The sequence below is a fragment of the Mauremys reevesii genome, linkage group 2 (genome assembly GCF_016161935.1).
Source record: "Mauremys reevesii isolate NIE-2019 linkage group 2, ASM1616193v1, whole genome shotgun sequence".
NCBI classification, from domain to species: domain Eukaryota; kingdom Metazoa; phylum Chordata; order Testudines; family Geoemydidae; genus Mauremys; species Mauremys reevesii.
Window position 1 is genome coordinate 185,547,531 of NC_052624.1, and position 15,324 is coordinate 185,562,854.

Genomic DNA, 15,324 nt, shown 5'->3' on the forward strand with positions numbered 1-15,324 from the left:
TAGATTTCTAAAAGTTTGTGAGTGTCTATTTCAAATGAGTAAGCAGCACATTTAGTCCATGAAATAAAAGGAGGGAAGGGAGGGAGCGGAGGGGGGCGGGGGGAAGCCCTGCATGCTGAAATCATTATGTAAAAAATCGCAGGCTTCCCTCGCTGTGGAAATTTGGAAAAGAGCATCCACTGGCAGGCAAGAGAAAGGAAAATCCCATTCTGCTAAATTACTTACAGACTCGACGGATTTGATTTCAGCCGCTCAGATTTATTATTAGTTTATTTATTTATTATTCTGTAACTATCAGAGCAACACAACCTCGTCACATCGCTTAGGAGCTGGGGGGAAGAGACCAGCGGAGGGGTCCACCCACAGCCCGCAGATAGCATCTCACAGGACCTGTCCTCAGTTCAGACAGGACGCAGTGCCAAAGCTTGCAGTAACTGGGAGCGACAGGCTTGAAAAGAGTGCGCGCCGGGGAGAGAGAGGGGATACTAGTTAAATCTTCTCTTAATTCAATCCATTTTCCCTTTCAGCTCCCTACCCTCTCCCTCTGCCCTTTCAGCTGGCAAAAAGGGCCATACTTTCTTGTTGGAGTTGGACAGCAGCAAATGGAGAGTTAGAGCGGTTAAAATATCTGGTGTATGAAAAAAAATCATAAATCTGTTACATGACACCCAGATGTGGTTTAAAATAAACCCAATATAAACGAAATCCTGTCTGCTTCTGGAGAACAGGAGGCCATAGAAGATTCTTTGAGGCAAATTATTGTACTAAGTCATTATTGAAAATGTTCCACCTCAAACAATGAGCCCCGAGAAAAATATTTCCCCCCAAATGAGGAACGGTCCATTCAGATACAAAGACGAAGAAATGTCTTTCAAGGCAGACTTTTAAAAAACTTTTTTTTCAAGAATCTAAAAGGGATTCTGTTCATCTATAAACATGAAATTCAAGTGAGCTCAATGTTTGCTTACTCTAGCCAACTTCAGTAACTTATTCCTACAAGAAATGGAACCAAATTACTAATTATGAGAAAGCAAAGCTTTAATTGTTTCAGTTATCTGTTGTTACGTAAGAGGCTTCCAGATAGGAAGTGTGTGTTATACGATTTAGATATACTTATATGTATATGTGTAGGGATGGAGGGTTGGAATACAGTTATTTCTTGTATTCTCAAGTATCACTTTCCCACATATTACAAGAAGATGCCTTCAGAAAAGTGAAAAAATTATTTAAGAGTCCAAGTAGAATCCTGTATAATTTATCTAGGTTTTTATATTTTTATCACTATGGTAACTGAATGCGTGGGCAACTGATGGAATCGGTCCTGAATAGTAGCCAATTTCTTTTTGAAAAGTTGGGAGTTTTGGAAGATTTCCTCCCTAGTCGGTCACCTCTCATTAGTTGCAGAAAAAAATACTATTAAACCACATCAGTGCTTATTGATGCAACAATCACAATAGCAGGGGACACTGATACTTCAAGTGAAGGGGTAATCATAAATAATCTGCTAGGGGGCACGGTATTTTTACTCCAGGCATCTTCACTTCGGAACGCCCTTTGATTTTGAGCTTGTTCTGTGTGACTTTGTGCTTTTCAGTTCAGATACTAGGGACTTGGGCTCGGCCCATAAGGGGTGTTTTCTTCTGGGGCGGGGGGAGCAGCGGGACAAATGAGCCACAAGACAAGTGCGGATGACAAATCGCAGCTATTATTTTAGTCTCTCTCTCTCTTGCCAAAGGAGTTTTTGGAGCTACCTTTTCAGATGGAAAGCGCCAGCCCTGTGCGCTCTGGAAAGACGCTTGGGGAGGTGCAAGGTCAACCAAAGTGCTTGTTTTCTGACCCCTCAACGTGTCCGCTGTACATTTTAATGGCATATCGATTTTTGGGAGCTACTTGCTTGGCGGTGAGAGGAGCAGGGAGACCCTTTCCCAGGAATGCAGAGCAAACCCAGACGCCCAGCGAGTGAGTCACTCTGCTGAAAACACACACACACACACACACACTCTCTCTCTCTCTCTCTCTCCCGGCAGTAGTCCCTGCAATGTAATGCGCACACATCCAGAGAGAGTCCCAACAAACCTCCAGCGGCTCCCCTTCCCGCCCCCCCTCCCCATACATAAGGTTAGGCTGCTGGTGCCCGGCCCCTAAGGCTGTGCTGAGGGGGCAGCTCAGTGAAGAGAGCGGAGGGCGAAAGCTGCTCTCCCGTTCCTTGCCTCTGCTTTCCTGTCTGCTTTCAGTGCTTTCCTTTCCCCCCTCGCCACTGAAATGACGGAATCCCCAGTCTGTTTCCTCCTGTTTAATGCCGTTGCCTGGACCACCGTGGCTTTGCTCCAAGTCCCAGGGAGTTTTCGAAGGCGGCAGCAGCAGCAACAATCTCCGCAGCCAGCTAACCGTGGCCGCCTGGTCCAGAGCCCAGATTGCCCAGAGCGCCGCTCGCAGCTGGCCCCAGCTCCAGATGTTCCTGACGGCGAGCTGGGCCCAGCCCGCCTCTAGTTCAGGCTGCTGCTGTGGCTGCTACCCCAAGAACGAATTGCTCCCGCTCCACCCCTGCTGCTGCTCATCTTCCCTTTTCCCTTCTCCTCCCTCCTCCTGAAGTTTGTTTACAGCCGCTACTAGGAGCGACTGTTACACGGGTTTTATTTTAGGAGTGGGTGATGACTAACAAAGAGCTTAGTACAGAAAACAACCCTATTTTTAGACAGCTGTTGTTTCAGTGGATTATTGTAGCAAATACACCCTCCCTATTTCTAAAGCCACTTCCAGATGCCAAATCCTTTCTTCTGCGCTGTTGCTGAAACACACAGGCCTGTCCAACGCCTGCAGCTGGCCCCTGGACTCGTGGGTTTGGTTGGTTTGGTTTTTGTTGCTGTTGGTTTTCTTTTAATTTTCCCAAATCAAATAGCTAAATCCTACACATAATTGCTATGGATACAATTGGTTTTAATTAATTGCGTGTTTCCAATACCCAACCCTACAGCCCTTTCCACAGAGAATGGGTCAAGCAGGGAATGTATCAGTAATTCTAGTGAACTTGGGTCATCCAGAGGAGTCGGGGGCTCTCTCTTGCCTTGCAATGCTTAAACCTTCTGTAGGACTTTCATCTACAGAGTGTGTTACAGTGTGGGATGTTTCCTATTTTAGTTTTGACCTAAGAGTTCTGTGCTTCCTCAGGTTGGAGCCAAAGACTTGAGAAAGACTTGCAGAGTTCTGTAGAGAGACCTGGATGTCCTTACCCTGCACTCTCAGTCTTAATGATGGTGTGGGGATGCTACATACCTGCAAACTGCTGGCTTGGTAATGGAGTTTAAGGAGTTTAATGGAAGAGACCATTTCAATCACCTAGTTTGACCTCCTGCATAACACAGGCCTGAGAACTTTACCTAATAATTCCTGCCTGAATCCTAATCACTTGTGGTTAGACTATAGACCTGGCACCAGCACTCCCTGCTCTAGTGGGTACTGAAGACCAAGCGGAGAACTGATTGCCTACCAGGGGACTCCTCACATGTAAGAGCAAGAAATGCTCCCTTGTTTGGTGCTTTTTAGTCAGTCTCTCCCTCTACCTCTCTCCTTTCAGAGCAGTGAGCTTCCTGGTGGTCTGGAGAGTGGTCCTTTCTCTGTTTATCAGCTGAGAGCTCCCCTGATTAGCCTTTGGGCTCCACTCTATGTAGGTATTTGTATCATCTCCAAAAGCAGCAAAGAGTCCGGTGGCACCTTATAGATTAACAGACGTATTGGAGCATGAGCTTTTGTGGGTGAATACCCACTTCGTTGGTTGCATCCGACGAAGTGGGTATTCACCCACGAAAGCTCATGCTCCAATACGTCTGTTAGTCTATCAGGTGCCACAGGACTCTCTGCTGCTTTTACAGATCCAGACTAACATGGCTACCCCTCTGATACTGTATCATCTCCATCACTAATTACCATTCCAGCCACGTGTCCCAGGAATGAGGAACAGGGAGAGGAACAAACGAAGGCCCTGTCTACATTGGGAACACAAGGTTTGTTGGTTAACCTGTGCTAAAGAACACTTCTTAAATTAGCACTTAGATAAAGATACTAGTGTTTTAAAACATGTTAGCTGCCTGTGGTCAACCAGAGGGTGATGGCTGATACACGTGGAAAGGGGGAACAGAGCCACAGTGGCACCATTTCCCAACTCTTGAGATCCCTTTTCTGTAAAGACAACATTATTGAGCCTGATCACGTTTGGGGCTATGCCATGGTAGAGAAGATGGCAGAACTGTAACAACCACGCTGTGGCATGGCCCTCTATGAACCCCTCAGACTTTCTGTCAGTATAGGTCATGGAATTTAGTGCTGCTTGGTGGAAGCAACATTAATTTCTGCTCAGCAAGCCACATTGGAAGGATTGCAAAGCAAAGGCATAGTAGTGAGTTTAACAGAGGAGTTTCCACTTTGCATGGATGCCCTGAGAGCCACAGGTCTGATGCTGGCTTTCCCTACAGATCCTCTTGCTTTGCACAGGTTAGATGCCACAATCTTATTCCCTCCAGAATAGTACTAACCCTGCATAGGAAAGATAGGAAGTATGGCAGGAGACCACCCTGGCTTAACCAGAAGATCTTCAATGATCTGAAACTCAAAAGAGAGTCCTACAAAAAGTAGAAAGTAGATCAAATTACAAAGGATAGATAAAAGCAAATAAGTATGTAGGGACAAAATTAGAAAGCTCAAGGCAGAAAACGAGATTAAATGGTAACAAGAAAACATTCTACAAACACATTAGAAGCAAGAGGAAAACCAAGGACAGGGTAAGCCCATTACTCAACGAGGGGGAAAAACAATAACAGAAAATATAGAAATGGCAGAAGTGTTAAATCACTTTTTTGGTTCAGTTTTCACCAAAAAGATTAGTAGTGATTGGATGTCTAACATGCCAGTGAAAATGAGGTAGGATTAAAGGCTAAAATTGGGAAAGAATATGTTAAAAATTACACCTCTACCTCAATATAACGCTGTCCTTGGGAGCCAAAAAAATCTTACCACGTTATAGGTGAAACCGTGTTATACTGAACTTGCTTTGATCCACCGGCATGCACAGCCCCACCTCCCGCAGAGCACTGTTTTACCGCGTTATATCCAAATTCATGTTATATCGGGTGGCATTATATCGAGGTAGCAATGTACTTAGACAAGTTAGATGTCTTCAAGTCACCAGGGCCTGATGAAATACATCCTAGAACAGGGGTTCTCAAACTGCGGGTCGGGACACCTTAGGGGGACACAAGGTTATTACATGGGGTGGGGGTGCAAGCTGTCAGCCTCCACCCCAAACCCCACTTTGCCTCCAGCATTTATAATGGTGTTAAATATATAAAAAAGAGTTTTTAATTTATAAGGGGGGGGGTCGCACTCAGAGGCTTGCTATGTGAAAGAGGTCACCAGTACAAAAGTTTGAGAACCACTGTCCTAGAATACTCAAGGAGCTGACTGAGGAGGTATCTGAGCTATTAGTGATTATCTTTGAAAAAATCATGGATGATGGGAGAGATTCCAGAGGACTGGAAAAGGGTATGTATAGTGCCAATATATAAAAAGGGAAATAAAGACAACCTGGGGAATTACAGACCAGTCAGATTAACTTCAGTACCCAGAAAGATAATGGAGCAAATAATTAAGCAATCAATTTGCAAAGACCTAGAAGATAATAAGATGATAAGTAACAGTCAGCATGGATTTGTCAAGAACAAATCATGTCAAACCAATCTAATAGCTTCTTTGACAAGGTAACAAGCCTTGTGGATGGGGGAAACCAGTAGATGTGGTGTATCTTGACTTTAGTAAGCTTTTTGATACTGTCTCGCATGACCTTCTCAAAACCAAACTAGGCAAATACAATCTAGCTGGAGCTACTATAAGGTGGGTGCATAACTGGTTGGGAAATCATTCCCAGAGAGTAGTTTATCAGTGGTTCACAGTCAAGTGGAAGGGCATATCAAGTGGGATCCCACAGGGATCAGTTCTGTTCAATATCTTCAGCAGTGATTTAGATAATGGCATAGCGAGTACACTTATAAAGGTTGCAGATGATAGCAAGCTGGGAGGGATTGCAAATGCTTTGGAGGATAGGATTAAAATTCAAAATGATCTGGACAAACTGGAGAAATGGTTTGAAGAAAATAAGATGAAATTCAATAAGGACAAATGCCAAGTACTCCACTTAGGAAGGAACAATCAATTGCACACATACAAAATGGGAAATGACTGCCTAGGAAGGAATATTGCAGAAAGGGATCTGTGATCATAGTGGATCACAAGTTAAATATGAGTCAACAGTGTAATACTGTTGCAAAAAAAGCAAACATAATTCTGGGAAGTAATAGCAGGAGTATTGTAAGCAAGACACAAGAAGTAATTCTTGTGCTCTACTCTACACTGAGTAGGCCTAAACTGGGGTATTGTGTCCAGTTCTGGGTGCTACATTTCAGGAAAGATGTGGACAAATTGGAGAAAGTCCAGAGAAGGCAACAAAAATAATTAAAAGTCTAGAAAACATGACCTGTGAGGGAAGATTGAAAAAACTGGGTTTATTTAGTCTGAAGAGAAGACTGAGAGGGGACATGCTAACAGTTTTCAAGTACATAAAAGGTTGTTACAAGGGGAGGGAGAAAAATTGTTCTTCTTAACCTCTGAGGATAGGACAAGAAGCAATGGGCTTAAATTGCAGAAAGGGCAGTTTAGGTTGGACATTAGGAAAAGCTTCCTAACTGCCGGGATGGTTAAGCACTGGAATAAATTGCCTAGGGAGGTTGCGGAATCTCCATCATTGGAGATTTTTAAGAGCAAGTTAGAAAAACACCTGTCAGGGATGATCTAGATCAGCCTTTCCCAAACTTCATTGCACTGCAACACCCTTCTGACAAGACCCCAGGATGGGGGACCAAAGCCTGAGCCTGGACTGGGGCCCAAAACCAAAGCGCAAAGGCTTTAGCCTCGGGCAGGGGGCCTGTTACTTGAGCTCTACCATCCAGGGCTGAAGCCGAAGCCTGAGCCATCCCAGGAAGTGGGGCTTGGGCTTTATCCCTGGGCCCCAACAAGTTTAACACCAGCCCTGGCAACCCCATTTAAATAGGGTTGTGACCCACTTTGGGGTCCTGACCCATTGTTTGAGAACCACTGGTCTAGATAATGCTTAGACCTGCCATGAGTGCAGGGGACTGGACTAGATGACCTCCTGAGGTCCCTTCCAGTCCTACGTTTCCAATGATTCTACCACTGAAGGAAGAATGAGTTAGAAACTCCACAAGTTTAAATTTGCAGAGCTTTTGACTGGCTTTCCCCTTTTGGATTTATTCGCTGGTAAGGGAATAAATTGGCCCTTTACTCTCAATCCTTATGCAAATTTAAAGTTATCCCATTTTTATTACTGCCACGTATTTACGTAGGAACAGCCAAATCATGAAACTGAGGTTACAGGGAAATATTGTTCATGCTAAAGAAATTTATCTCACATTATTTTAAGTCTTTTTACTCTTATTTTGTGTGCGCACGCGCTGGTATCTCCCTCTTCTTTATTTTTGCCAAAGACTGTGTTCCTGATTGAGGTCTTGGCAGGTTGAGAAGTATGTCTGGTTCTTTAAATACAAAATAATTACAGTATTTCTCAGGCAAGCTTAGAAGCTTTTATCCTTTCAATTGCATCTCTTCATGAGAGACCTTATTTTAGAAGCATAGTCCAGTGGATCATGCACTGGATTGTGTTTTATTCCTGGCTCAGTCACTGGCCTACTGTGTGACCGGAGACAAGGCATTTCACCTCAGTTTTCCCATCTGTAAAATAGGAATATTGATACTTACCTTCCTTTGTAAAATGTTCTAAAATCTATGGGTTCAAATGCTATACAAGAGCTAAGTATTCTTAAGTATTAGATTCAAGTTTATGTCCCTCATTCTGTCTCACATGTATTTACTTGGGATCAAAGCTACAGATCAGGAAATGTTACTTATGCTACAGACATGAATTATTACACTTTACTTGAGGATTCTTGGCCTATTACATTTTAGGGGGCCACCCTGTTTGGGTCTTTGCTCCCACCTTTGGAACTCTGACAGCTTCTGAGACATGAGCATCTGTTCATAATTTCATACATTGTAACAAAAATGTACACGTCTCAAACCTCTCCACTCAAACCCCTGATTAAAGTCTTTCTAATCCCCTGCTTTGAAAATTGTAACAGGATTTACTGGAAATTGAGAGTTTGCAGCTGATATTTGTAGCTGATACAACATCATTTAGGAAACACATCAATGCACGTTTCAAACAACCTGCTAACTACATACTGGCCTTGCAATGTCACAAAAGTAAGGAAACTGTGAAAACCGACAGGCTCAGTGCAGCCTGCCATCTCCCCAGACACAGCCTCTTTCAGAGGCTGCCAGAAAACATTTGACCACTTTTAAGTTGCATTACACTTACCAGGACAAGTGCCAGAGGAGGAATTTTGTGTGCTTGAATAATGTTGTAATTTACCTTATAACTGGTCTCATTACGACTCAGAGTGCTCCGTTGATTTACCTGGCTTTTGATTTAGTGGGCTTTTAAAAAATGACTGTTTAGGAACACAGCCAGGCACTGCAGGAAAAAGACCATAAACTCTTCTGGAGTTATAGTCGCTCATTCAGCCACTGACTTTTTAAATAAAGACAGACATCAGACAATCACACCAAGTCCATATTCAGGAAAAGGGAGAGTGTATTAGACAAAGATGGTAGTTCACAGAAATAATTTCATAATCATATAATATGGTCACATTTTTACTGAATCCTAGGGATATGAGGGTGCTAAGGAGATATTTATCTCTGTTTCTAGAAGAAATTTCTCTTTGGTCTAGTGTTCTGACAATATAACATGCTATATTTCCCACTGCAGATCACATTCATACTCTGAGTAAAGCAGTGGTTCTCAGTCTTTTCCATATTAGCACCCCCTTTTTCACACCAGTCTCCCACTCCAGTGGCTGCCTCCCATCCAGCTACGATTTAGCCAGGGTCATCTCTCATTAACAATATAGGAAGAACAGGGAGGTTGCATGTCCCTGACACCAGTTCATAATCCCTAGGTTGAGAAACCATGCAATAGGGTGTATGTTTTGCTGGCTTCAGGGAGCAGGGCTATAGATATAACAAGCTTAATGTAATCAGCAGATCATTAGTAAAAAAATCCATAGTTTTCTTTCTTGTGACATTTTGATTAACTACAACTGGGGAGGCAGACTGGTTCTGGTGGATAGGGCACTGGACAGGAAGTAAGGAAATCTGGGTTAAATTTCTAGCTCCACCACTGATCTGCTGTGTGACCTTGGGCCTTCACCTCTTTCAAGAGATTGCCACTGCTCTGTGACTCAGTTTCCCCATCTGTAAAACAAAACAATTGTACAATGTAAAATATTGATACTTAACCCTCCTTTGCAGAGTGCTTGGAGAGCTCTGGATGAAAAATGCTCTATAAAAGGAAAGTATTATTAATTATTGTCACCTTTTTCTTAATAGTTCATATGACAAAGCAAAAATAAGAAGCGTTTGTAACACTAGGTACTACTAGTACCAGGATAGTTCCATTTGTTACTAATTTCTCCATTTTCTAGTGAATGGTATGAACATTTTTGCCTTAGCTTAAGCTGTTTAATTAAGTGACGACATGGTGCTTTTTAATGTAGAGCTCCAAACTGGCAGCAGAGCAAATCCCTGGGGAGGAGGAGGAGGAGGAGATTTCTGATGCCCGAGAGAGACTGAGACCTAAAGTTCATATTCGTTCTTACCCACTGTGAGACTTACACCCAATTCACCTCTGAGGCATGTGAATTGCACCTTCATTTTCACTCTGTGCAAGTCAGTTTTTCCAGAGTCCCGAGATTCAGTTTTATGAGTCAGGCTATGATTCAGAACTTTCTGCTAGCGTTGAATGCGAGGAGGACAAAATGTGATACGATAGACTTCTCAGCTCTAATGAACTCCCAGCCTCCAGAGGTGCAGAGGCTGAGTGGTTAAGGCTCTTAACAACAATTCTGAACGAATGGGTTTGAGTCTCACTCAATCTCATACTAAAAGGCCACTTCCAGTTCACCCAGCTGCAAAATGGGTACCTGATCCACCTGGTCAGGACAGTCAAATGTCATTTGATGTGATGCTAGCCACATTACTCTCTTATGTACTGTTGGCAATGAAAATGATGTGCCTTACCTGCATCAGCCATACAATATATTGGTGTGGGGAAATTTTGAGTGCAACATTATTGCTTGACAGTGTAACACTGTTGAAAAAAAAAGCAAACATCATTCTGGGATGTATTAGCAGGAGTGTTGTAAGCAAGACACGAGAAGTAATTATTCTGCTCTACTCCACACTGATTAGGCCTCAGCTGAAGCATTGTGTCCTGTTCTGGGTGCCACATTTCAGGAAAGATGTGGACCAATTGGAGAAAGTCCAGAGAAGAGCAACAAAAGTAATTAAAGGTCTAGAAAACATGACCTATGAGGGTAGATTGAAAAAAATTGGGTTTGTTTAGTATGGAGAAGAGAAGACCAAGGGGGAACATGATAACAGTTTTTAAGTACATTAAAGATTGTTACAAGGTAGAGGGAGAAAAATTGTTCTCCTTAACATTTGAGGGTAGGACAAGAAGCAATGGGCTTAAACTGCAGCAAGGGTGGTTTAGGTTGGACATTAGGAAAAACTCCCTAACTTTCAGGGTGGTTAAGCACTGGAATAAATTGACTAGGGAGGTTGTAGAATCTCCATCATTGGAGATTTTAAAGAGCAGGTTAGACAAACACCTGTCAGGTACAGTATCGGATAATACATAGTCCTGCCATGAGTGCAGGGGCCTGGACTAGATGACCTCTTGAGGTCCCTTCCAGTCCTATAATTCTTTGATTAACAACATTTTTATTTCAAGTGAATTAAAACCAAAGTAAGTAAAACAAAAATGGAGAAAAGTGGCAAGTAAATCCAACCCATCACCCTACCAGTTGCCCAGATCGTCCTGCCTCCCCAACTCTAGAGAGAAACATCAAACTTGGCCTTCCTTAATATGATCAGGGGAGGGGATTGTTGAGATGAAGAAATTGCAACACAAACTGCAGGAGAAGGTTCCACAGGAGTTGAAGTTGTTGCTGCAGTTTGATAAGCCAAGCCAGACATGTTCCACAACCCTTTTTCTCTTTGCAAGGTTTCCAGAGACCAATCCATGGCCACAGTTGCTCAGTTTATGAAGTCAGACATTTTGATTGCCTATGATGGCATAAGTGCAGGGGAGTGGTTTTATTAGCTGTATTCACTGAAGCACAAGATAATGGGAGAGGAATGAAACCCATGTTTCCTACATACTCTTTCTCCTACATACTGTCAAATAAAGACCTGTCATAGGTCTCACCTCCACTTGGAGCTGTTGGGTTCCAATGTGGGGACCTGCCTTAGTTTCCCTCTAAACTAAAATCCTAGTTTAGATCTACTACGCTGCCACCAGTCAGGTTAAAGTGTCTGACACACTGCCTGTCCCCCAAGCTTCCCCTGGGGAACCCAGATTCAAACCCCTTGAATCTCACCAGAGAGAGAGAGAAACAGCCAGTTCCCCTCCCCCCTTCCCTCTCTCCAGCCTGCTCTGGAGAGATTACCCCGAGTCAAATCCTTGACTCAACACAAAGAGGGACTCACCTCCCCCTCCCCTTCCCTTGAATCTCCACAAGAGAAGGAATTAACCAAGTCCTTAATAGAAAAGAATTTATTAAAGAATAAAAAAAGAAAAGTCACTGTCTCTGTAACCAAGATGGAACAATACAGGGTCTAAACTTATCAATCTCTGGAGAGAATCTCCCCTCCCCCTTTTTTTTCTCAGTGAAAGCAAAGTAACAGCAAACAGGAATAAAGAATTTCCTTTAGCAAATACACAATTGCAAATATAGAAAGAAACTCAAAAGACTAATCTGCCTTTCTAATTAATACTCACTATTAAATAGTAGAAACTACTCCAGGAGAACTTGGAGACATGACTGGCCTCTCTTAGATCCAAAGAGAGCTCTCACAAAGAACACAGACAAAGGCTTCCCTCCACAGAGATTTGAAAATATCTTGTCTCTGATTGGTCCTCTGGTCAGGTGGTCATCAGGTACTGCATGTTAACCCTTTACAGGTAAAAGAGACCTTAACCCTTAACTATCTGTTTATGACACTGTCAAATAAAGACCATTCCCACTAGGCCACCAGGAAAAAATAACTATATGCATCGTTCGAAATAAAATCTTATCAAAATGTATATTCACTATTATGAAATCATTTGCCTGGTGACACACATTTTCACCATTCTTTAGAAATGTAGCAAGATATTTTCCCCATCCCAATCATCTAAGGCAGGCAAGACACTGAGCTATACTTCAGAACAGGCAAGCTGTGGTGGTATTACAGGGGAGGAGGAGAAGGATTTCTAGAATAAGATGTGGATATTAAGGTGGTATATGGAGGATGAGAGAGAGTGAGATGGGGCATGGGGGCTGTTCTAGGTGTAGGAGACAGCAAGATAGATGACAAACAAGTTGAGTAGGGGAAAATCGTGAGGGTCAGTCATCACTGAAAAGCAAGAAATCTAGCACATTAGGTATTTTCAAGTGAAAATTCATCCCCGTACTCACCAGGTGAGTATGGGAATGATGGTATTCACCCAAGAGTTCTGAAGGAACTCAAATGTGAAATTGCAAGACTACTAACTGTCATCTGTAACATATCATTTAAATCAGCTTCTGTACCAAATGCCTGGAGGATAGCTAATGTGACGCCAATTTTTAAAAAGGGCTCCAGAGGTGACCCTGGCAACTACAGGCCAGTAAGCCTCACTTCAGTACCAGGCAAATTGGTTGAAACTATCATAAAGAAGAAAATTGTCAGACACATAGATGAACATACATTGTTGGGAAATAGTCAACATGTTTTTTGTAAAGGGAAATCATGCCTCACCAATCTACTAGAATTCTTTGAGGAGGTCAACTAGCATGCAGATAAAGGGGATCCAGCGGATATAGTGTATATAGATTTTCAGAAAGCCTTTGATGAGGTCCCTCACCAAAGGCTCTTAAGCAAAGTAAGCAGTCATGGAATAAGAGGGAAGGTTCTCTCACGGATTGGAAACTGGTTAAAAGATAGGAAACAAAGGGTAGGAATAAATGGTCAGTTTTCAGAATGGAAAGAGGTAAATAGTGGTGTCCCCCAGGGATCTGTACTGGGCCCAGTCCTATTTAACATATTCATAAACGATCTGGAAAAAGGGGTAAGTGGTGAGGTGGCCAAATTTGTAGATGATACAGCAGGGTTTCTCAAACAGGGGTCGCTACTTGTGTAAGTCCCTCGGCCTGTGCCGCTTCCTGCAGCTCCCATTGGCCCGGAGCAGCAAACCGCGGCCAGTGGGAGCCGCGATCAGCCAGACCTGCGGACGGGGCAGGTAAATACACTGGCCCGGCCCACCAGGGGCTTTCCCTAAACAAGTGGCGACCCCTGTTTGAGAAACCTGGTGATATAAAATTACTCAAGATAGTTAAGTCCCAGGCATACTGTGAAGAGCTACAAAAGGATCTCACAAAACTGAGTGACTGGGCAACAAAATGGCAGATGAAATTTAATGTTGATAAATGCAAAGTAATGCACATTGGAAAACACAATCCTAACTATACATATACAATGATGGGGTCTAAATTAGCTGTTACCTCTCAAGAAAGAGATCTTGTAGTCATTGTGGATAGTTCTCTGAAACCATCCACTCAATGTGCAGCGGTGGTCAAAAAAGCAAACAGGATGTTGGAGTCATCAAGAAAGGGATAGATAATAAGACAGAAAATATCATAGTGCCTCTATATAAATCCTTGGTACACCCACACCTGGAATACTGTGTACAGGTCTGGTCGCCCCACCTCAAAAAAGATATATTGGAATTGGAAAAGGTTCAGAAAAGGGCAACAAAAATGATTAGGGGTATAGAACAGCTTCTGTATGAGGAGAGATTAATAAGACTGGGACTTTTCAGCTTGGAAGAGAGGCGACTAAGGGGGGATGTAGCGGGGTGGTCACCCGCTCCTGCCCTGAAGGCCTTGAAAGCAGCCCTGGAGAGCGCTGCAGCTCTGAAAGCTGGGCTGATTGGGAAAGCAGCTGCAGCTGTAGCTGGCTTAATAAGGGCCCAGCTGGCCCTTATAAAAGGGCAGTGGGCCAGGGGCAGAGACTCCCTCTAGCTTCTGAGAGGGAGGGACCTGAGCAGAGTACCTGAATGGAGCAGGGCTGGGGAAAGGCAGAGGAGCTGGGGAGCTCCAGCCTGGAAAGCCCCAGGCTGCAGCCTAGCAGAAGGCCAATGGGTACTGGGGGTTGCAGAGGGCAGCCCAGGGGTAGGCAAAGTCAGCAGGTCCAAATCCAACCTTGCCAGTGATGAGTGGCTTATACTGCAATCTGCCCCAGGGCATGGGGGCTAGTTGGTGACTGGCAGTAGCCTATGACTGAGGTGAAGTGGGGATGGGGGGTCCCTGGGGAGGGGAGACCCTGAGACTGAGGGGTGTATGGCCAGGGGGCAGCACCCCAGATAACAGAGCACTGGAGTCCAGGGAGGGATGTGGGGGCCTAGCGGCAGTGGGACACTGGCCTGCAGAGGGCGCTCCAAGGCTGGAAATGAGCTAATTCCCAAGACACCAGCAGGAGGCACTGCAGGGGTGAGTCCCACATGCTACAGGGAATATGATAGAGGTCTATAAAATCATGAGTGGTATAGTGAAAGTAAATAAGGAAGTGTTATTTACTCCTTCTAAAATACAAGAACAAGGGGCCACCAAATGAAATTAATAGGTAGCAGGTTTAAAACAAACATAAGAAAGTATTTTTTTCATGCAACACACTGTCAACCTCTGGAACTCTTTGCCAGAAGGTTTTGTGAAGGCCAATACTATAACAGGGTTCAAAAGGGAGCTGGATAGATTCATGGAGGATAGGTCCATCAATGGCTATTAGCCAGGATGGGCAGGAATGGTGTCCCTAGCCTCTGTTTGCCAGAAGCTGGGATTGGGTGACAGGGTATGGATCACTTGATGATAACCTGTCTGTTCATTCCCTTTGGGGCACCTGCCATTGGCCACTGTCAGAGGACAGGATACTGGGCTTGATGGACCTTTGGTCTGACCCAGTGTGGCCGTTCTTACATTCTTAGGTGCAAATCTTCTGAAGGCCCTTATGAGTTCGAGGAGCATTGGGACTGTGAGAGAAGGAGAAGAATTGAGTGGTCCTTGGGCCATTTTGTATGTGTACAGCAGGATGATTCATGAGTCTGGGATTGGGAGGACA